This window comes from Amblyraja radiata, chromosome 5, assembly GCF_010909765.2.
Source record: "Amblyraja radiata isolate CabotCenter1 chromosome 5, sAmbRad1.1.pri, whole genome shotgun sequence".
NCBI classification, from domain to species: Eukaryota; Metazoa; Chordata; class Chondrichthyes; order Rajiformes; family Rajidae; genus Amblyraja; species Amblyraja radiata.
Window position 1 is genome coordinate 73,154,743 of NC_045960.1, and position 15,368 is coordinate 73,170,110.

A 15,368-nucleotide genomic window follows, 5' to 3' on the forward strand; every position below is an offset into this window, starting at 1 on the left:
CCTGCTGCAGCTGAATGCGGAAGGCCTCACCAAGGCCAAGACCACCATCATTGAACATCTGCTACAGACCCACAAAGTCATTGCAATCCTGCTCCAAGAGACTCACAAAAGTGATAGCTCCCCATCTGAAGATCCCTGGCTATACCCTGGCCACCTACACCGAGAGCGACACCCAGGGGATTGCCACTTTTGTTAGGAACACAGCAAAATGGAAAGCGATTGCAGCATTCCCTCCTGACTCCGACTTGGAATGGGCGGCAACGCAAGTCGAAGAAGTCACGGTCATCAATGTATACAAGTCAACTTCTACCAAGAGTCAAGAGAGTCAAGAGAATCATGTGTCCCAGATAGGACAATGAAATTCATACTTGCTGCAGCACCACAGAATGTGATAACATAATACAAAACGGGAGATACGTTCAGTGTGTCTATAGACCATAGACCATATATACACAATAAATAAACAGATATAGTGCAATAATAATAATAGACTGTTATTGTTCAGAGCTTATTTGATGTCGTGTTTAATAGCCTGATGGTTGTGAGGAAAAAGCTGTTCCTGAACCTGAATGTTATAGATTTCAGGCTCCTGTATCAGGTTCTACAAAGACTCCATCCGCACCTTTGGTTCATCCTGCATGTACACCGGAGACATATACCTGTCACAGCACCACCTGGGGCTACCGTTCGACCAACTCAGATGGCGCTGCACTAGAAGACTGGGCCTCATCTATTGGTGTTCAACTCCTGTACAACCCAAAACAACAAGACAGCTTCCGCTCTGGCAGGTGGAGCACCACAACCAACCCTGACTTGGCTTTGCAAACCTGAATGAACCAACCCCACACCGTATCAGCCTGGATTACTTCCTGTAATCACAACATCGTCCATCTCTGATTATCCCGGACAGCCCCATCGAGCCGGTCCCAACCTAACCTGCGAAGAGGTGGAATTTCAGCAAGGCCAGGTGGGACCAGTTCACAAGTCTGGTGGAATTCTGGATCGAAAGCCTTCCCATTCTCACCTGCACCAATCTGGACAAAGTCTACTCTGCCTTCTGCAAACATAGAAACATAGAAACATAGAAAGTAGGTGCGAGAGTAGACCACCAGGTCCGTCGAGCCCGCACCGCCATTCGCTCATGGCTGAACACTAAACAGACACACTTACCCACAAACAGTAGACACAAGACACAGAACACAAGACACTACCCTCCCCTTTATACCGCTATCACCCCTCTCCACCCCAAGAACCGCGTGATCTCCTGGGGGAGGCAAAAAACCGGATAAAAACCCAGGTCCAATTCGGGAAAAAAATCCGGGAAATTCCTCTCCGACCCCAATCCAGGCGATCGACACTTGTCCAGGAGATCACTCAGGTCTTACTATACTAACCATACCTAGGTCCATATCCCTGCCCTCTCCCCGTAGCCCCTTATCCCCTTGGCAGCTAAAAAACCATCTATTTTAGACTTAAATATATTTAACGTTTCTGCTTCCACTGCTCCCTGGGGCAGTGAATTCCATAAATTAACCACCCTCTGGGTGAAGAAGTTCTTCCTCATCTCAGTTTTAAAAGAGCCCCCCCTTATTCTGCAACTATGTCCCCTAGTTCTAGTTTCCCCGATCATTGGGAACATCCTCGGTGCATCCACCCGATCAAGGCCCCTCACGATCTTATATGTTTCAATGAGATCGCCTCTCATTCTTCTAAACTCCAAAGAGTAGAGTTCCAGCCTACTCCTCATCAGGGCAGCGAAGAGTTCCATCCCTCAGGACTATCATCGCGGGTACAGCCCCACATGGGAAGAAGAATTTAACACATGCTACGACGCATTCCTGTGCGATGAACCTGGCGAAGAAGCTGCCTCCAAGGCTACAGAACTGACAAACTGCCTCAACAAGAAGCGCAGAGAGCGGTGGGAAGAGACATTCCAAGGAATCGACTTCACACACTCAAGTAAGGTGGCTTGGTAGCACTAGAGTTGCTGCCTTACGGTGCCAGAGACCTGGGTTTGATCCTGACTATGGTTACTGTCTGTACGGAGTTTATACGTTCTCCCTCTGATCTATGCGGGGTTTCTCTGAGATCTTTGGTTTCCTCCCACGCTTCCAAAGGCATACAGATTTGTAACTTAATTAGCTACAAACCTGCAGTGGTGGGAAGGTACAGCAGTGTTATTAGCTGTGGGAAGAGACAGTCCAGGGAATCAACTTCGCACACTCCAGTAGGGTGGCTTGGAAAACCTTCAATCGCCTCCTGGTCGAAGTACCTGCCCAAAGCATTGCCCTGTCATGGCAAACTCCATCGCCCACCAGCACCTGGCCAACAGCCACTTGAAAGAATCATACTCGTTCTGTAAAACAGGAAACCACTAATCTTTGGAAAGCTCCAGGCGCTGATGGGCTCCTGTCAGCACCCTTTTCCTCTGCAGAACTATCTTCTGTCATCTCTCAATTGAAATGCGGAAAAGCCCAGGGTCCTGATAACTTCCCCCCAGAATTCCTGAATCACTGCGGTCCTAAATGCCAGGTCTGGCTCTGTGAGTTCTATTCCTCTTGCCTCATTGGTCAGTCCATTCTGAAGAACTGGCAGAAAGCTACCGTCATTGTGCTACCAAAACCAAACAAGTCTGCGGATGACCCAAGGAACTATCGGCCCGTACAAGCTCCTCGAACAGCTTCTCCTGGCCTAGCTCGATCCAATCGTCGACCCGCTGAACAAGCCGGATTTCATCATGGACGCTGCACTACCCACCAAATAGTCAAGCTGGCCAATGACATCGAAGACAGTTTCGAAAAGCGTCACAAGGCAGGCATCACATTGGTGGACCTCACCGCTGCCTACGATACATTGTGGCACCAGGGCCTGATCTTGAAGCTCCTCCGCACCATTCCTGACAGCCATTTAGAATGGTTCCTTGGCAACATCCTTGCCAACCGCAGTTTTTTACTCAAGACCAGCGACGGAAAATCTAGCCGACTGCAACGCTTAAGAAACGGAGTCCCCCAAGGCTTGGTACTGGCCCCCATGCTCTTCAATATCTATATCAGCGATCTTCCACGCATGACCTCGTGCCAGTATGGATACGCAGATGACCTGGCCCTACTACATTCGGACAGGGGTTGGTCAAATGTGGAGGATGGGCTCTTGGCGGATATGGAACTTGTCGCGGGCTGCCTTAAGACCTGGAGACTAAAACTGAGTGTGGCAAAAACCACCACAATGGCCTTTCACCTGAACAACAAGGAAGCTCACCGCCAGCTAACAATCACCCTCAATGGGTCACCCCTACCTATAACCCATTTCCTACATACCTCGGGGTGAAACTAGATCAGCAGCTGACCGACAAGCAACACCTTGAAGCTCTCCGTGCTAAAGTCTCGGCGCGGAACTATCTCCTGCGTTGCTTGGCTGGATCGTCATGGGGCGTCAGGACATCTACTCTCCGAACCAGTGCTCTTGCACTCGTGTACAGCGCCACTGAGTACTCCGCCCCAGCATGGTGCTGCAGCGCACATACTAGCAAGCTAGACGCCATCCTCAACGATACCATGCGGATCATCACCGGCTGCCTACGCCCTACTTCGACGGATCTTCTGCCGGTGCTCGCAGGTATCACACCCGCCAAGCTTTCGCAGAGAGTACTTCACCCACAGGCTGGTGTGCAAGGCCCCATCGGACGCCAAACATCCTTTGCAACACCTCACCCAGTACTCACTGCAACTGGGACATTAACGCCTGTCATCTTGTTGCCCCTTCTCCCGTCACGCAGCGGCCTTCTGTGGCTCCGGTTTCAATACACTAGGATCATGGAGAACCAGCTGGGAACAGACTTCACGACCTCCGCAATTCACTGTTGCACCGAACACCAGAGCCTCACTTGGCTCGGACCTGCGCCACAAAGAGTGGGCCACCATGAACCTGCTCCATACATCAGCAGCTGGCATGTGTGGAGCAGACCAGCAAAGCGCAGCATGTCATTTTTGACTGCGCTGTCCTCCGCCCCCCTGGTGGAGGGGTAGACCTCACGGCCCTCGACAACAGCACATTGAACTGGCTACAGTGCCAGGAGGGAGTTACATAACCTCTGCTGCCTCAAATGCAATAGAAGACCACCTATCCTAGTCTCCAGAAATGCTGCCTGACCTGTTGTGTTTCTGTAGCACTTTGTGTCCTTCTGTGTATGAACCAGCATGTGCAGTCCCTGTTTCTACAGGTGGATAAATAATTGGCCACTCTAAATTGTCCCTGGTGTATAGGGGTGCAGTAGAATCTGGGAACAGATGATGGGAATAGGTTAGAGGAAAATCAGTTGAGGAATAATGTTGCTCTGTGACTAGTAAAGAAGGAGAACATTTAGCACATTATATCCTTGTCGTAAGGAAATATAGAAATAAACACTTGCCATTCCTATTGCCAACATCAGTAAAAGTGTTGCCATTTTCATTATCACTCTTCATTAATATGTTGGGTAAATATTTACCTATTAAATATTTACCTAATCAGGTATTAGGACGTACCTGATCTCCCGGTTGCCAAACATTTTATTCTTCTTCCCATTACGAAACTGAACTTTCAGTCCTAGGCCTGCCCCATTGACTGAGTGAAGCTAAACACAAATTGGAAGAACAGCATTTTGTATTTCGCTTGGGCAGCTTACTACCCAGTTTAAAAATCATGCAGGGCATAGATAAGGTGAATAGCAGCAGTTTCCCCCAGTGTAGGGAGTCTAGAGGAGAACTAGAGGGTATAATTTAAAGTGAGAGGGGAAAGATATAAAAAGGACATGAGGGGTTACCTTTTCACATGGAGGGTGGTAGATTTATGAACGAGCCACCAGAAGAAGTATAGAGGTGGGTATAATTATGAATTACAAAACATTATTGAACCAATACATGAATAGGAAAGGTTTAGAAGGAGATAGGCCTGGTGCAGATGAGTGGGACTAGCCTGGTTGAGGAATTTGCTCAGCATGAACGTGTTGGACCTCAGGGTCTATTTTCATTCTGTTTAACTATGACTATATGACCTCTCGCCAATCATGAACTTCAATAATAGACTTGGAGATTGGATGACATGATGCATTAAAACAGCAATCTTCATCTGTTGAAATCAAATAGCATCTAGATGATTAAGAAATAAAAGAAATAGTGTATATTTGATCAATGTCTCATGGGCTAAGCTGAGGTGAAGAGATTTTAAGTTAGCCTGTATCTGTCACTTTTAATGGATAACCAGGCCAAAAAGCTAATTGACACTGCAATCTTAAGAAGTACAAAACTGCTGCTAAACTTGATACTAAACTATTCTGATGCAGACATCCTTATAGCAATCCATAAGTTGGTGTGGTGATTTGTTGCGACACTGTGATAATGCAATTGGTGATCAACGTTGTCAGTCCAAAATGTTATTATGCAGCCTTGCAAAATTTACATTCATACACTGCAGGGTTCATCAGAGAATTCTGATGACTAAGGCTCATGGAAATATATGGCTGTGACGCATGCCAAAGAGTAAATGGGGAAGTTTAATGAATTAATACTTTTGCAGAGCCTGGCAGATGCATCAGAAGTTGAAGAGCATAAATTGAGAGTCCCAAAGGTTGATGTAAATTGCAATAATTCATGTTCATAAAGCATAGAAGCAGAAGTAAGGCATTCGGCCCATCGATTATAGACTGCCATGCAATCATGGCTGATCTATCTTTTCCTCTTAACCCCAGGGATCTGTGGCAAAAGCAATCAAAAGTCACAAATACAAACTTGTTTTTAACCAATTTAACCCAACTATAAATATCTCTGGATCAACATACTTGCAATAGTTTTCTAAAGAAAGAGATTATTTTTGTCTTTGCATCCTTCAAGAATTAAACGTATGCAGGTGGAGTGGTAAATAAGGCATATGGTATGCTTGCTTTCATAGGTCAGGGCTTTGATCATAAGGACCAGGAAATCATGATATAGCTTTACAGATTTTAAGTTAGGCCATATTTGGAATATGGTATGCAGTTCTTGATGGGGTGCTCAGGAGGTTTACAAGAATGATGTCTGGATTAGGAGATATTAGCACCAGGGAGAAGTTGGGGAGATGGATTGTTTTTTCTTGAACATCAGAGGTTGTGAGGAGACCTGAAAAAAGAATATAAAATTATGAGAAGCATAGATCTAGTAGGCAGAATCTTTTTCACAGGATGGAAAAGTCAGATACTAAACGGCATCATTTTCAGGTGTAAGGTGCAAAGCTTAAAGGGGAAGTGCAGGGCAAGGTTTTTACCCAGAGAGTGCTAGTGCCTGGAACGTGCTGCCAGGGGTGGTGGTTGACACAGATACATTAGTGGTATTTAATAGACTTTTGGATAGGCTTATGGATATGCAGGGAATGGAGGAACTTTAGTTATGTGCAGGTATATAATTGATGGTCTTGGCATTATGTTCGCCATGGACATTGTGGGTGAAGGGTCAGTTCTTGTGCGGCACTCTTCTATCTTCCATGTAAATGAATCTTGGAAACTGTTTACTGTATAATATGGTTAAATGGTACAACAGGATCCAGTGACCTGTGACCAAGTAATTATGTGTGGGAAAGAACTGGTGTATAAAACCCTGAAACTGGTTTACACCAAAGTTAGACACAAAAATGCTGGAGTAACTCATCAATATTCAACTAGGAGAAAGGGAATAGGTGATGTTTCAGGTCTGTTCTTCAGACTGAGAATCAGGGGAGGGGGAAACTAGAGGTATGACAAGATACAGAACAAATCAGAGCTTGCACCATTGGCCAAGGACCTTACAATGGTCCATTGTTGACTGTGGGAGAGGTGATAATGAAGGGATAGGGGACTAGCAGGCCAACTAGGGTAGGAGAGGGATGTAGAGGCAGGGAATGCAAGGGTTATTTGAAATTAGTGAAATCAATATTCATGCCATTGGGTTGTAACCTGCCCAAGAAAAATATGAGGTGCTGTTCTTCCAATTTGTGTTTATGTTTTGTTTATATGTTAGAAAGTTCTCTCAGAAAGTTAATAATTGTGTGAAGGAGTTTATCCAATACCGGAATTTATGTTCCAGGATATGCTTAGAAGATAGGCCATACAATAAATAAAGGAATATAAAGCCAACAAATATAGCAACGTTTCAGTAGCATCCTCAATAATCATCAATTAGTTTTGAGTACAACAGGAGCAATTTCAACAGACTAAAAGCAAATTCCAGATTTTTATAAGAATGTCTAAATTTTAAGGCCATCCAAATTAAATAAAAACAATGTCACATTAACAGAATGGCTATATTACAGAACTATTATTTGAGGAAATAACTTCGCAATAGAGATGACATGAACTCAAAACCCATAGAATTGGATTCAGTTATTCTGGAAATGAAAATAAAGTGAAAATGTATGTGCGATAATCCCAACTGGTTTCATAATATTTTTAGGCAAGAAAACTTACAGTACTTATCTTTTCTATGCATTTGTTGCTTTGGTCTTTCATCAATATAATGGACTTTAACTGCTCACTGAAGTGGTCTCACAAGCCACTTCCATCTCAAACAAACAACAAGTGTAAAACCTTTCATGTAATTTCTTCATTCTGTGAATGAATAAGTACCAGAATAAAGCAAAACTTTGATGTGCGAATGCGGACATTACTTTTTCCTAACTTTATATAGATTCATCACTCTTTTGCAACATGAATGAACTTCATTATCTTACCGTTATCACTATTGCTGTATCTCACACAACTTGCTTCTCTTACAATAATTTGTGTCAATTTCTCCTCCCTTATCTACACCAATAGGGTTGGTCATTCAATCACTAAGTGGGATGTTACGTTGCAGTTGTACAAGACATTGGTGAGGTTTTTGGAGTATTGTGCACAGATTTGGTTACCCTGCTAAAGGAAAGATGTCATTAAGCAGGAAAAATGAAAAAACATTTATGAGAATATTGACACGATTTGAGAGCCAGAGCTATAGGGAAAGTTTGAGCATATTAGGACTTTATTATTCCTTGAAGCATAGGAGCCTAATGGGGTCCTTAATGAGGTGTATAAAAGCAGGAAGGGCATAATGCCCTTTCCCCAAAGAAGGGGAATCAAGAACTAGAGTGCATAGGTTTAATGTGAGAAGGGAAAGATTTAATAGGAAACATTTTTCATATAGAGGTTAATGGTTGTATTGATCCGAGGACGCTGTTAAGGCAGGCATAATCACATTGAAAATATATTTGGACAGATACATGAAAAGGAAAATTTCAGAGGCATATGGGCCATAGAGTACGTAGCAAATGGGACAAGCTTAAATGGGCACATTGGTTGAAATGGACGTTGGGCTTATTTCTGTGCTGTATAACTCAATGACTCTATGAATAAGGTATTGTAGTGGTATTGGGATGGAGCGTGGGATGTAATTACTTTTGTTTAGTGTTCTCTGATGGTCCTTAAGTGGAATGTTTTTCTCTGACTTCACAAAAATACCTTTAGGCATTCCTTCCGCTGCTGTCTGAATGCTCCTTTGAGGTATGTAACTAATTGGCAGACAGTTTTATCCACCACAGTTACCACTCCTGACTTTCAACCTCTCCCTTGCTCTCACTGGATTTGGACTAGGGCCACTTCTAGACATTCCTAGTGTTCTGAGGAGTTGTGGGCAAAAGGTGAAATACAATCTTTACTTCAAAGTTAATCAAAGACAGAAAGCTTCTGTGTCAACAAAAATAGAGAGAGTGAGTGAAGGGTAAAAGGTGATAGAGTGATGGAGAGATGGAGAGACAGGGACAGAGAGGCAGAGAGACCGAGAGTGGCAAAGAGACCAAGAGAGGCAGAAAGAGGCAGAGAGAGAGACACAGAGAGAGAGACACAGAGAGGCAGTGTGATGAAAAGACAGAAAGACAGAGAGATGGAAAGACACAGAGAGACAGGGAGACAGAAACAGAAAAAGAACTACACTGGTGAGTACAACCCCTAATGGGCCTGTCCCACTTAGGCGATATTTCAGACGACTGCCGGCAACTGTCAAGTAGCCGGCAGTCGCCTGAAAAAGTGGCAACTGGAACGGCGACTGTGAGAGTGGAACACACACACACACACATCGCTTCCTTCACCAGCCCGTTATGCAGGCGGGGACAGGGCAAGCGGGGGGAGCACTGTCTGAGTGAAATTCGCACGGTCCAAAGCCAATGTGATACAGACACACACCGCGATGAACAGGAAGGTTGGCGCTGTAATTAAGAAGCTAAAAAGCACAGTGTACGGTAACTCCTTTAAAAGAGGGGAGGAGGGGGGGGGAGAAGGGGGGAGAGGGAGTGGCGACAACTTTTAAGAAACCAGAGATACACGGCTGTGAAGCTTGGCGGAATTTAACATTACCAGTCGGTTATCCTTGTTTCTGAAAACTACTGCGTACTTTTTTTTCACAATGAGCCAATGAAATTCATCGGCTACATCCTACGAGAACCTAAGAGAACCTTCGACCCCCTGGCAACCCACTAGGACCTCCTGGTGACCCACATACGGCACGAGAATTCTCGCTTCTCTCCGTGGCGGCTTCATTCTAATCACCGCTAATTTTTCAACATGTTGAAAAATTCGCAGTGACCATAATAAGGCCGAGACTAGTTCCCAGAAGGCGGGAACTCCTCACAACCATGAAGGCAACTCCCCGGCAACCACCTGCGAACATATGGCGACCATGTGGCGACTGCATAGTCTCCTGCAGTCGCCCAAAAAGTTGCCTTAAGGGCCTGTCCACTTGGGCGACCTAATCTGCGAGTTTAGACGAGTTTACCCTCGACTCAAACTTGCAGCATGATCGACATGAGGTCCTAGGAGGTCGTATGAGGTGGCTGGAACTCTCCTTCATGCTCGAGTGAGGTTCCCGCCTACCCGCGGCCTCAGCTAGGTCGCGGAAAAATTTTCAGGATGTTGAAAAATTTTCCGCGAGTAAAATTTGGTCGGAATGGGTCTTTTTCACTCGTAGTGCAGTGGAGTGGGGTCACTATTTACTTACAGGCACTCGAGGGCAGCCGTAGGCCATCTCCTTCGCTGACCAGGCATTTTGATTGGCTCATTTCTGTTTCATGACCTAGGAAGACCTACAGGTAGGTAAAATGCCCGCTAAACTTTATTAAACTTCTTAAAAGTGTCTCCACTCCTTCTCCCCCCCCTTCTCTCCCCTTCTCCTCCACTTCTCTTCCCTTCTCTCCCCCTTCTGTCTCCCCTTATCTCTCCCTTATCTCTCCCTCTCTCTCCCTTCTCTCTCCTTCTCACTCCTCCTCCCCCTCCCGTGCTCTCTAAAGAACGTACCGTACACTGGCAGCCATTTACCTTCATCTTCATCGCGCAGACAGCGCTCCTCCGCTTTCCCTGGCCCCCACCTTCGTGGTGCGTGTGTGTGTGTGTGTGTGTGTGCGTGTGTGCGCGTGTGCGCGTGTGCGCATGTGTGTGTGTGTGCGTGTGTGCTGTCGGTCGATGCAGCTCGCGGTTCGGCTGATCCAGCTCATGGTTTTAACGCGGCCGGTCGATCCAGCTCTCCAGGCTTTGAGGCTTTCCAGTAGAGTGCCCTCGAGCTTGAAAGTCAAAGGCACTCTTCTGGACTCGCGGATTAGGTTGCCCAAGTGGGACAGGCCCTTAAGTAGGACAGGCCCATAAGACTCAAATAAAACACAATAGTAACCTTGACATGGAGAAATAAGAAACCTGAGAAAGTGAATAATTAGCTACTCACATAAGGCTCACATTTTCACTCATGGAAATCGATAATATAAATGTACCCATTTATAGTGTAGCTCATATGTCATTTCATACTTCCTTTATCAAGCTGTTTTGATTACTCAGTTACAGCAAATAAAGTCAGTCATAAAGACGAATAAAGTCAAAAAGCAGCAAAGAGTAACCAGATTTTGCTTTGAGGGGGCAAAAGAGGTTTACATGAATGCTGCCTGGATTAGAGGGTTCAGCTATAAAGAAAGATTGGACAAACTTGGATCTTTTCTCTGGAGTGTCAGAGGTTGAAGTGAGACCTGGTTGAAGTATATAAAGTTATGAGAGACATAGATAGGGTAGAGGGCAATAATTTAAGGTGAGAGGGGCAAAGTTTAATGGAGATATGCAAGGCAAAGTTTTAATACCGAGAGTTGTGGGTGCCTGGAACACACTGCCTGGGGCGGTGATGGAGGCAGACATGATAGTAGCTTTTCAGAGGTTTTTAGAAAGGCACATGTATAGATAGGGACGGAGGAATATAGATCATCTGTAAGGCAGAGGCAATTCGTTTGACTTGATTTCCTGTTCAGCAGAGACATCGTAGCCAGAACGGTCTGTTCCTGTGTTGTATTGTTCTATGTTCTTGTTCTATTTTACTAAGAACATTGATGTGGAGACATTGGGAGTCATATTAACCTTCATCTACAGGTAGGTGCCATGATAAGCATCTGTGGAATAAAACCAGGGCAAATGTTACCGCCTCTTGTTTGAATAAAGAGGAGATGAGGGGACATCACCAAATTGCTTTCATGAGGAAGATTATTCATGAACACGTTTAAGGATTTTGTGCATAAGATAAGATGAGTATAGAAGTTGGGAGGTAATGTTGCAGTTGCATAAGATGTTGGTGAGACCGCATTTAGAATATTGTGTTCAGTACTGGGCACCATGATATAGGAAAGATGTTATATAGCTGGATAGGGTACAGAGAGGTTTACGAGGATGTTGCCAGAACTAGAGGGTCTGAGCTATAGGGAGAGGTTGAGTAGGCTGGTACTCTATCCCTTGGAGTGCAGGAGGATCAGGGGTGATCTTATAGATGTGTATAAAACCATGAGAGGAATAGATCAGGATGATGCACAGAGTCTCTTGCCGAGAGTGGGTGAATCGAGGACCAGAAGAGGACCAGAGGACCAGGGCCACAGGATGCTGTGGTATTGAATAACAGTGACACAGTGGTAGAGTTGCTCCCTTACAATGCCCCTGTCCCACTTAGGAAACCTGAACGGAAACCTCTGGAGACTATGCGCCCCACCCAAGGTTTCCGTGCGGTTCCCGGAGGTTCCTGGAGGTTTTTGTCAGTCTTCCTACCTGCTTCCACTACCTGCAACCTCCGGCAACCACCTGCAACCTCCGGGAACCGCACGGAAACCTTGGGTGGGGTGCAAAATCTCCAGAGGTTTCCGTTCAGGTTTCCTAAGTGGGACAGGGGCATAACAGTGCCAGCGACACAGGTTCGATACTGGCTTTGTACTGAGTTTGTACATTCTCCCTTTGACCGCGTGGGTTTTTCCGGGTGCTCTGGTTGCAACCCACATTCCAAAGACATGCAGGTTTGTAGGTTAACTGGCTTCTTTAAATTGTTCCTAGTGTGTGAAATAGAACTAATGCATGGGTGATCGTTGGTCGACACGGACTTGGTGGGCCAAAGTGTTTGTTTTCACTTTTGTCTCAAAACTAAATTAAACAAAGGGATCTGAGTACTGAAGTCCTTGAATCACATAAAAGCTAGAAGGGCAGGTTCCAATAAGTAGTTAAGATGGCAAGCAGTGTTTTGGTCTTTTGTGCAAAGGGGTTGAAGTTTAAAGATAGGGAGATTTTTTGCAATTCTACAACATTGAAGCAAAGTCTCACCTAGAATACAATGTATATTTTTGGTCACCTTATGAGCCTGTCCCACTTAGGCGATTTTTTAGGCAACGACAAGCCACTAGTTTCATGCAACATGTTCGCCGGTGGTCGCCGGGAGTAGTCTCCTCAGTCGCGCAAAAAGTCGTAGCGTCTTTCAGGTCTCAGCTAAATTTTCAACATGTAGCTGGACTTCTCCTGATGTAGGTGCTGTTGTAGGTTGTCGCCAAGATGACTTAGGTTGTTGCCGATTTTTCGGCGACCTGCTACGATTATGACAGTCGCTGGCAGTTGCCTAAAAAATCACCGTGGGATAGGCCCATAACATTAAAAAAAGATATAGTAACATTGGAAACAATAAAAATTGATTAATCAGACTGATCTCCAGATGAAAGGATTGTCCTGCAGAATCTACAAATGCTGAAATCTTGAGCAAAAATCAAAGAATTCAATGGGTCAGACAGCACCTTGGGAGGGGAAAAGACAGACAACATTTTAGTTGGAACCCTTCTTCAGACTGATGGCTTGTACCTAGATCCTGTTTGGGACTGAACAGGGAGGCCTGGAAACAGAACTGAAGCCACATGGGACAAGATAGTGGTGAAGGCAAGTGATGAGGACCAAGACGTGCGGTAGGGTGGCACAGTGTTGTAGCTGGTAGAGATACGGACTCACAGCACCAGAGATCTGGGTTTGACCCTGACTTTGGGTGGTATCAGGGTGTATTTTGTATGTTTTCCCTGTGTTTTCTCCGCTTGCTCCAGTCACCTCCCAAAAATGTGTTGGTTTTGTAGGATAGTTGACCTCTGTAAAATTGCCCTTAGTGTGTTGGGAGTGGATGAGAAAGTGGGATAACATAGAACTTATGTGAACAGGTTGGTGTGAACTTGGTCGGCTGAAGGGCCTGTTTTCTTGCTGTGAACTCTCTAAACTCTCTAAATATGTGGTAAGCAGTGAGTGTGTCAGGTCTTGATCAAAAGCACAAGTGCAGCAGGAATCACAGAGGAGGAGCAGAGAGAGAGGGCATCACAGTACCCCCATTGTAGAAAGGTGAGCTTCTTCAAACTAGCCATACTTTGAGATTTGTAAAGATTAGTAAAATGGTGACACCAGAAACCGCAGATGCCAGAATCTTGAGAAAAAAAGGCTGGAGGAACTCAACAGGTCAGGCAGCATCAGCTGGACAGATGGTATTTGATGTCGGGACACTTCTTCAGACTATGAGGAACATTGTGAAGATGATGGATTGATACACTGGTAGCTTTAAGCCTCTCCACCTGATTTTCACCCAGCTGTTCAGCACCACACTCAGCAATAAGTGCATTGAACCAATTACTTTTTTCCTCAATTTCTATTTTACCTTCTCCTCCTTTTATCATCTCACTTAATTATTTTACTCTCATCTTCAAAAATTTTGTGTGCTGCTTTACCAAGACTGACCTTGGGTTGCTCCCCATACGCTCCTTCTTGTGATTTTTTTCTCTGCGCTGAGCAGTTCTTCAATCTCCCTGAAATAAATTATCTTTAATATTGCACAATGGTAACTCAAATCAAGCAGTGTGCATAAAAAAGAGTGCAGCTGATTTGCAATTGGCTCTTTGGCCTATTGCCCAAAGCAGACTTAAACCTCATGACAATTTATCACATGCCATAGGCTGGCATGTCTCCTTGGTGCATAATACCTGCAACAGTTTTGCTTCCTTTGCTGAGGTGCAAAGCACATTACAAAGGAACAAGGTTTTAGGTGGTCAAAGGGTTTTTACATTTTTTTAATGATTTATTTGCTAGTTATTATCTGAGAATAGGTTTGCCTATTTTATTATATTCAATTCTTCAGTATGAAGAATGGTCTCGACCCGAAACGTCACCCATTCCATCTCTCCAGAGATGCTTCCTGTCCTGCTGAGTTACTCCAGCTTTTATTTGTCTATTTTCTGCCTATTCAAGCATTGATAGGCAAAATAACAGATGCACTCCAGAGCATGTTACTAAAACAATGGGCAGGGAAATAAGAATTAAGGGAAGAGACTGATGCCTGAAGTTGGATACTTAAAGTGAATTTACTATATAGTTTTCTTCCATTACCTGGAACTGCTGCAATGAAATTTTATTTCCCTTTATATTTCACTGCTGCCTCTGAGAGTGAGCAGTGCTTTATAAATTGCTCTTGTAATATATAGGAGAAGAGCTCTGAAGAATACTTACACAGCAGCCTCCCCCTCCTTCCTTCTTTTGTACCTGTACCTCCTCTTTCAGGATTACTCCACTCCTCCTCCTCACCGTTCAACTCCAAAGGCAAATTTACTCATCGTGCTGTGGCTGCAGTCAAATGGTTTGTTGGGCAGCCTAATCATTGCAATGGCAGAGTATATCCTCTAGGCAGTAATCTAAATAACATTTCCAGACTTCAAGAACAAGTCAGACAGCAAAGAGGATAACGTGAAGTCTAAACGAAAAAGTAATCACACAGTCTTAGCCTTTTAAAGGACCACCATTCTTGTTTATGCCACAGTTAATGGATTCACTCCAGCTCTTATCACCACAGTTTCTGGCCAGTTCAACATGTAGCAAGTGAGGTCCCTGAGCTTGAAAATATTAGAACAACAATCAAAGAACCCTGATATTAAAATATTATTCAATGTTTTCCACCATGCAGGGTGTGGTCTGATGGCTTACAAAAACAACTCAATCAGCACAGTGAATAACAAACTTCAGCTTCTCATTCTCCTCTTGTTTTGACCATTAAAATGAAAGTGCA

At 44.6% G+C, this 15,368-nt stretch overlaps 1 long non-coding RNA gene across 1 annotated transcript; it reads right to left on the reverse strand.

Moving 5' to 3' along the window:
* Nucleotides 1-5,511: 5,511 nt before the first annotated feature.
* LOC116972846 lies at nucleotides 5,512-10,378 on the reverse strand. The gene is made up of 2 exons (XR_004411918.1): nucleotides 10,304-10,378; nucleotides 5,512-6,131 (listed from the first exon to the last, which is right to left on the reverse strand). It is a non-coding gene; the product is annotated as an uncharacterized LOC116972846 (long non-coding RNA).
* Between the last annotated feature and the right edge of the window lie 4,990 nt (nucleotides 10,379-15,368).